General features: G+C 37.6%; 1 pseudogene; it reads right to left on the bottom strand.

Moving 5' to 3' along the window:
• Nucleotides 1-762: 762 nt before the first annotated feature.
• LOC130247980 (uncharacterized) overlaps nt 763-8,886 on the bottom strand; it is a 62,892-nt pseudogene continuing 54,768 nt past the window's right edge.

The following is an 8,886-nucleotide window of genomic DNA, read 5'->3' as shown; positions in this document are numbered from 1 at the left end:
CTTTAGTTGATGTGTAATGTAGCTGTGTGAACATAAACAACATCTCTGAATGTATTGCGCTCACAGTTCAATGCAAACCGAGACATTAGCTTTTACAGAGTTAGCTTAGTAAAGCCTACAGCAAACAAAGTTTGGGGACTACAAAAAATACATCCGGGTAAATGAGATCACAGGGGCTTCCGGTTACGTATATTCACCATGCGTATACACCATGCCCAGCAACAGGGCATGCCCAGGTTTTGCCCACTGCCAGTTAAACACCAGAAGAAGTCAGACACATGGGATATTTTTCACCAGATTTTGAAATTATTCAATCATCAAATTTGGTAAGTTATAACTTGTAAAATTACAAAAATGAACTGCTTGTCAATGTATTATTCCCAGTATAAATGTTTCTAGATTACATTAGATTAGAGCTTTGCTAATACATGTGGAGTTCATGTACATGTACATGAGCTTTGCTAATACATGTGGAAGACATTATTCATTTCAAAGTGTTGTTTTGTTGACTGTGTTGACTGATTTTTGCAGATATTTTTTCAGTCTATATGTCATGTGTCAGTGCACTTTACAAGTTGCTTATTATGGAGTTTATGATATGCTGAATCCTTGAATATACTTTGTAATTATTGGTTTGTTACTCATTTCAGAAACAACCTCAAATACATTGACAATATGGTCAAACCTTGTGCAATAAATGGTCAAACTCAATATGATGACTCCAACTCTGACAAGAGTACTGCAGAGGTTAATAAGGATTCACTAGACTTCATTGGGGCAATCCTCAATGCAGAGGTCTTTAACAGCACTCAAATGGATGTTTTTAAAATATCAGTATCGATTGGTACAGAAGTCAACACTTTTGACAGCCCAATTCAAAACACCTACCAGAAAAGTTACTGTATGCTGATTCCATCATGAAATCTCCGCACCCGAAGTCGATCAGCTTGACCTCCAGCGTGTTCAGTTTTACAAGCCGATTTTGTAGCTTTATATCCCGGTGGAATACCCCCCGGTAACAGCAAACATTGGCAGCATAAACAGCTTACCACATGGTATTTTGTGCTGTTTACTCGTTGTGGATGCCTCCGCTGAGTTGAAGGAATGCCTCCAGGTCCATGCTTGGCAATCTAGAAGCTGAATTATATTCGGACACCTGGAGCCACTGCTGGCCAAGGTGATTTCTAAAGGAAGCGGCTGGTCACAAGACTGAAAACAAAATATTAATGTTGGTTATTAAACAAAGGTTTTTGACCACAGCCTGTTGTCTATAGTAAATATAAGACATACCTGTAATAAATTGAACACAGTGACTGAGAAGAGAAAAAACAGAAAGTGTAGTCTACTTACAGAGCAGAGTTCTTGCCTATTTGGTGTCTTCTGGGCAAATTTAACAGCCACCTTTTTAAAGGAATAACCGAACAATTAACATGTGCATCGAGATAATTTCATTCAAATCCTGAATAGAGGTTTCATCAATTAGAATTCTACGCAGAAATGTGCAAACAATGAAAGCATGCTTCTGAAGATATTCTCTAAATAGCGAACTTCGTCAAAGGATTTGAGTGAACAAAAATGAATACCTGCAGACCATCCAGTATGTGAATTCCTTCGAACATGGTGCTGAAACCTCCTTCACCGAGCTGCTTTCCAAGTTTGTAGTGGCAGCTGATGTTATCTGTTAAAAATGAAGAAAATGAAGCTGAATGGACATAAAATGTTATTTATTCAAAACCCATTAAAAACACACACAGTTTACAACAAATAAGACTTTCTCCGATAGAAAAAAATGATGGGAAATATTGTGAAAACTTCTTTGCTCTGTTAAACATCATTTGGGAAATATTTGAAAAAGGAAAAAAAAATCACAGGAGGGTGATTTAATAATTTTGACTTCAACTGTATAGACCATTTTGAGGGATGTAAACAAAAACAATGTTCCCAGCATACTTCCTGTTTTACATTTTTAATTTCTATAGCTTCTGATAATTATAACAAATAATGTTATGATTGCTATTTTAACATTAGGTTATGATGGAATTGTTTCTTGTTAGAGTTATGAAATAGTTTGATAGCAAGCAGGAAATGGCAATGACATCGCCACATTTGTAAACACCAAGTTTGAAAAGCCTAAACAAATGTTATGAACTCTAGCTATAAACTTACTATTGTTTAAGCCGGTTCCATCATCTGCTGTAGGACTCACTGCAGTGTCAAATGTCACAGTGGAGTCCAACTCGATCACTGCGTTGTCATCTTGTAAGACCTTCTGAATCAAATCATCTGCCGAGAGCTGCTGCCTCACTACTGGTTCAGTGTCCTCATCTGATGATGAACTTGCAGAAATAACAAACGCTGCTGAACTGGCAGGAGTATCAATCGCTGCTGAACTTAACGCTGGTGAACTTGGAGGACTATCAAAGGCTAGCTCCAGGTAATCCTCACTGAGAGAGGATTCAGTGTCAGCTGTGAAGTGAAACTCTGCAGAGATGTTCTCAACAACTACTGCAGAATCAAAGCTGTTCACTTCAGATTTGTGAGTGGAGTCAAAGTCTTCGTCTGCTGGAGAATCAAGAGCTAAAGGTTGGAGAACTTCCAGCTCCAGGTTGTAGATTACTTGATTGTGATAGGTGCATAAAAATAAGCACCAAATAATTCAAAAAAAGGCAGAAGCAGAAGACAAAATAAGTAGAAGAAAACAATAGTGTACAATAGCCTAGTGGTTAGCGTGCTGACATATGGTGCAGTAAAAAAAAAACAGATCGTTGTGTTGCTTAGTTATGAGCCCTGTCAATCATTCATTCGTACACGGGAATATGAATCCCGTGTACGAGTTTTGTTTTTCTGTTAGAAAACAAAATAATAGGGGAAAAACTGCTATTTATAATGTAGGCTATTTAGTGGAACGTGGTTTTGTCATTCAGAGCTATTCTGAGAAAATATCAGCGTGTGAGTTTGTAGACACAGGTTAACACGAGTCCAAAGGCAGAAGTTAACATGAGGCAGAAGTTAACTGTGATAAAACATAGTTTTGTTATTTAGAGTTATTCTGAGAAAATATCATTGTGAGAGTTTATATAAACATGTTAACACGAGTCCACAACCACAGCAAAACATGTTGACTGATAAAAAAAAATATCCTACCCAATTTAAATGTGTAGTCTTGAATAGGTCAGTTGGATAGGTTGAGTGATACTCATGCTGAACCTTTTGACTACACGAGTTCGAGTCCCGTTGATGACATGTAAATTATAATTATTTTTTTAGATTAATTTTGGTTATATGCTGTTCTGCCACACAAATATTGAAATCAACAATGTTAACAATCACGCTGACACCAAGTAATATGAATGTTTAATTGGTATGGGCATGTTTTGTGGCTATAAAAAACATACAAACCTGCCAATCTGCAAACGTGAATAGTTTACATCTAGAAAGGGTCACCAGTTAACACAGTCACCAGTTAAACAGTAACACCGGCATTCCAGTCAATAAATTAACTAGTCAATAGTCCCTGACTTCACTGAGTGAAAAATACGAATTATAAAGAAAAAAAGAACAAAATTCACAAATTAAATAATTACAAATGAAACCAATGAATATTAAAGTTAGTGTAAACAGAGCATTTAAGACTGTGTGTCACAGGCTAGTTAGCTAGTACTAATTAGCATTTGAGGCTAAGGCATTGATGAAAATTAATGTTAACAGTACTGTACGTTAAACTAATTATTTTAGTATTTAAAAGCTAGGTTGACATCAATCACTTTATATTTCTTTATATATTTTTGTTAGGCCAGTTTGAAAAACCATTTTGCAGGCTAAAGTGGGATTTTTGCAAAGTGCACAATTAACCATGGGTTTGCTACCAAAAAAAATACAGTTAGGTTTATGATAAATGTTAGTTTACTGTAGTGAAGCTTTGTTTTTTCATATTGTTTAAATGGACTCATGAAAGTGTTTCACATAGAAATGAATGAATGAAGGCAAGTAACATTAACTTTAAATGATTTATGTTTAATTTTGGTTAATGACAGTAATTAAGGTAGTTAAAATAAACAAGGGTTACTGTGGTGAGATCTTCTAAAAGAATAGCAGAGTTAAGGTCAAGGCTAACGTATGAAGAAACCAGCCTAATCTTACGAGAAAACGTAAGTATTTTACGTTTTGTCAGTTTAGTGGCTAATTCATCCGAATTCGTATGAGTTCACTCGTACGAAATTGTACGATTTTAAAAAGGAGGCGTGGCACCTAACCCCACCCCTAAACCCAGCGGTCATTGGGGGATGAGCAAATCGTACTAAAATGTACGAATTAGATCGTACGAATTAGCCACTAAATCAAAAAGTTACGAATTGCCGTGAACTCGTGAATTGTGTAGGAAGAAAAATAGATTTCATGTCTCACATAGAGAAATAATGATTGTGTATTACAGTGTTTCAATACAATAATGTTCTACGTATGGACCCTTTTCACAAGACTGTTATGACGCGTTTAACGGTCATCATAATCTTAAATCCTTGAAAGTTTTTAATATTTAGATTTTTTTTTAAAGTTTATGAACATTTCTATGCATTTATGAATGTATTACATCATCTTTGCGTCAAATGACAAGAAACAAAATACCGCTTATGCAATGTTTTGGGTTAACTATTCCTTTGAGTTTATTCTTCTGCTGAACACAAAAGCAGATATTTTGAAGAAAACTGAAAAACTGTAACCATTGACTTCCATAGTAAAATAAAAAACAATTAATGGTTACAGGTTTCCAACATTTTTCTAAATATCTTCTTGTGTGTTTAACAATGGAAAGAAACCAATAAAGGTTTGAAACAAGTAAAGGTTGCGCATAAGATGAAATAATTGTTTGTGAACAACAACCCCTTTAATGACCACTATATTGTGCAAACATAACTTGATGAAATTGGTCTAAAACTCAATTCCTGGAGGGTCACAGCTCTACTACGTTTTGCTTCAGACCCCAGATAAACACAACTGATCCAACTAATCAAGGTTTTCAAGATTATTAGAAATTTCCAAGCAAGTGGTAGTTGGAGCTAGTTGGAACAAAACTGCAGAGCTTTGGCTCTGATGCAGTACATACTGAAGCCAGCTGTCTATTAATCTTTTTTCTGAAGTCATGAGGTACTTTTCCATGTTCTGAAATCACCTCATTGATGTGGTCTCTTACAGATGACTAGCATGGCTGCTAACATGACTGCAGCACGTGAATTTGACCTTTCTCACCTATGGAAAAGCCAAATGAGTCAAATTACGCCCATTTACAATTGCTTGTCATCCTCAAACGCCCGTTTTTTCAGCATTTAAGACGAAAAGATGGTGAAAATTATGAAGGGATGGTTGTAATTTACAGTAGACTATTTATCTACGAAGGGGCTACGAAGGGAATGCAATTGTCAATTTGAAGATCGCTAGAACTGAACTGTAAATATACTTTGAAAGCAAATTACACCTAAGAGAGATGATCGTAATGTTTGTTTGTTTGTTTTAAACATTTCAAGTTTAAATGTTTGAATGTTCGAAATGAACAGGGTACACTGGGAATAGATAACTATGAATAGAACACAACCAGGAACTATGCTCCTACAGCTCTAGAGGTGTAGTTGCAAGCAGTTGCAAGTTTGCAACGCAGTTTGCCAATGTTCGTTGGAACGATGGATCTGGGAAACACTAAATCAACGAACTACGTTTGTAACAATGCAACTTGTGACCTTAGCTGGCTAACGATGGTTTTCGGAAATGCACCCCTGAATGACAACATTCAGGGTCCTATTTAAACATTGTTGTGAGTGCCTATGTCGTGTCCTTGGGCATCGTTAGGCCACTTTTAGGGGAGTTTTAGCTCCCTTATATTTCTATTCAGCCCCCCTAAAACTTTTTTGGTTAGCTCATGAACTGTACACTACTAAATTATCGCCTCAGTCACAATTTGGGCCCATTAGTTCCAATTGAGCATTGTGTCAATGCCACAGCCTGCCTAAGTGTTGTTACTGACCATGTCCATCCCTTTATGACCACAGTGTACCCATCGTCTGATGATAGGGGCGTATGCTTGAGTGACGTTGCTGTCGCTGTTACGGTAGCCTCGCTGTGTGTGTTTGGAGCCCTGTTGCGTAGATTCGCAATTTACGTTTTAATCATAAAATACCTCCACATTCTCTAAGTATTTGTCTCCTACTTAGGGTGAACAAATCCTTAATACATTTATACAAACAAATCTACTTTAAAACATTTTGTCCCTCGAGCCTGCTAGCACCTCTAAAACTGCTGACTTCTTTCATTCACTCATTTTCTCCCTTACTGGCTTTGCTCTTCACTCTGTACAATGTCGCTTGTGTGTCTGTCCTTGAGTGCAGGAGATGCATCGATGGAGGTGTTGGAGCTGGAAGCAGTGGAGTCCCAGATTCGCGATCTCGAGATGAAGCGAACGTAGCTACGGGAACAATGGGCCTTGCTCGGTGTGCCCTGCGCTGCGGTTCGCTCATCTGAGGTAAGTGTGCGATACAATCACAACACTCTGTCTACCTCAACCCCGCGTGTTTCTGTGTCCAGGCCCAGCGCACCGAGGACACGGTTTGCGCAGGCGTCGTTCACGCCGACACCCGGCTGCCACGGCCCCTGGGTGCAGCCGCAAAAGGTGCTTACCAGGTCCTGGGGCAGAACATCACCACCTCCCGTGTTTGAGAATCTCCATGGAGAACCGCTTTTTCGTGCTGACGGCCTGCACCCCAGTTGAGCTGGAGCTGACTCCTGTCTCCAGGACGCTTCATGTTATGCTTCCGGATATTATGTTATCGCTCGCTTTAATCACCTTATATAGACCCCCAGGACCCTATGTCAATTTTCATAAAGAGTTTTCTGATTTTATTTCTGACCTCCTAGTTAAAACTGATAAAATACTAATTGTAGGAGACTTTAACATTCACATAGATGATGCTAACGACACATTAGCGCTCGCGTTTATGGATTTACTACATTCACTTGGGATAAAGCAAAACGTTGTTGCTCCAACCCCTTGCTTAAAGCATACATTAGATCTAATTCTGCCTTATGGAAATGAGGTCATTGATGTAGACATTGAGGTCATTGATGTAGACATACCAGAAAGTGATGATATTACAGACCACTACCTCTTACTATTGAAGGATTCAGATTTCTGCCTTCCAGTCTGTCTCATCATGGATCAACATTTATCATTTTCCATCATCCTGTTCCTCATTACTTTTTATTAAATATAATTATTTGGTTATTTGAATGAGTATTTAACTTTGAAATTGATTTGAACCAATGAATAAGTAACACACTGCTTTATGTAAGAATGTTCAGTGTCCTTGCTCCTCTCTTTGTCTGTCTATTTTAACTTTGTCTTCAGCAGCCACCAAACTTGGTCAGAGGTCACGGAGACCTTGACTGAAACTGAGGGCTGAGGACTGGAAGCAACTGTCTCTATTGTTATTTCTATGAGTTAATACTATCCAAAATGTCTAAAGTGATTTTGCTCATTTTACGGTTAATTCTTTTAAAGTGATTATACTTTTTATTCAAGATAGACTTTGTGTAGTAAGGATATTATAACAGCCTGAATATAGATTATACCGGTTTTTAACCAGTTTTGATAAAGACGGCTGAGAGTACACTCAGCCTTGGATAAGAAACAGATTATACTTTAAGTGTGTGTGTTCTATTTGATTGTGGATCTGTTTCACAGGTCTGGAGTCAGCTCTAAACAATCTAGTGGATGTCTGACGTTTATGCTTAAGATATTGTTCAGAATTGTACGCTCGCACCCCACGTGGAAATTTTCCTAGTCTATCTGTGTTTTAACCAATCAGGTTAGGACACCTATATGTATGACGCAGTTAATGACGTTATGTGAGAGTATAATTGTTAATGATTTGTGATTGTAAGCAGAGCGGCCTAACTCATTGCGAGTGTTGAAGCTGGCTTCTGCTAATGAAACTGCAAACTAGCTTTAGTAAACTTTATTTATTTGAATCTCTGACTCCAGCTCTGACTGCCAGACTTCATCTGACAGACTGGTCATTCCTTGGGTTAAACTGTATACCATCCCTACACTATATAAGCTGTGTTTACCTGAAATTAGCAGATCCACTTCGATATATCGCCCTAGTAAAACTATTGTTCCATCCACCAAAGATGAATTCACAAATAAATTACCTAATTTTTCTCTATTTCGAAATGCACCCGCAAACGCAAATTAACTTGTAGTAACCAGCAGTATAGATGCCATTTTTACTAGCACACTAAATACTGTGGCACCCATCAAATTAAAAATTGCTAGAGAGAATAAAACTACACCATGGTATAATAGTCATACTCGCGCTCTCAAAACAGCAACCCGTGCCCTGGAACATAAATGGCCTGGAACATAAAAACTAGTTTAGAGGTTTTTAGAATTGCGTACAAAGACAGTATGTCCAGCTATAGGAGACCTCTAAAATGTGCCAGGGCTGAGCACCTCCGCAAACTGATAGAAAATAATCATAACAATCCTAGATTTTTATTTAACACCATTGCTAAATTAACAAATAATCTGCCATCTTTGGAACAGAATGTTCCACCGCAAATTAGTCTTCATAAATATATACTTCAGATCCAGTAAACATTCCACTGAATCAAAATAACCTACAGTGCTTCAAAATCATAGAACAGGAAGAGCTGAATAAAATTATAAATAGCTCTAAACCAGCTACGTGTATGTTGGACCCAATTCCTACAAAATTACTGAAAGAATTGCTAGCTGTAATAGGAGAACCTCTTCTTAACGTTATCAACTCTTCTTTATCTTTAGGCCATGTTCCAAATCCTTACAAGCTAGCTGTTATTAAGCCTATTATTAAGAAACCA

This window comes from Danio aesculapii, chromosome 20, assembly GCF_903798145.1.
Source record: "Danio aesculapii chromosome 20, fDanAes4.1, whole genome shotgun sequence".
NCBI classification, from domain to species: Eukaryota; Metazoa; Chordata; class Actinopteri; order Cypriniformes; family Danionidae; genus Danio; species Danio aesculapii.
The sequence above is the reverse complement of the archived record's forward strand: the minus strand, read 5'-3'. Positions and strand labels throughout refer to the sequence as shown.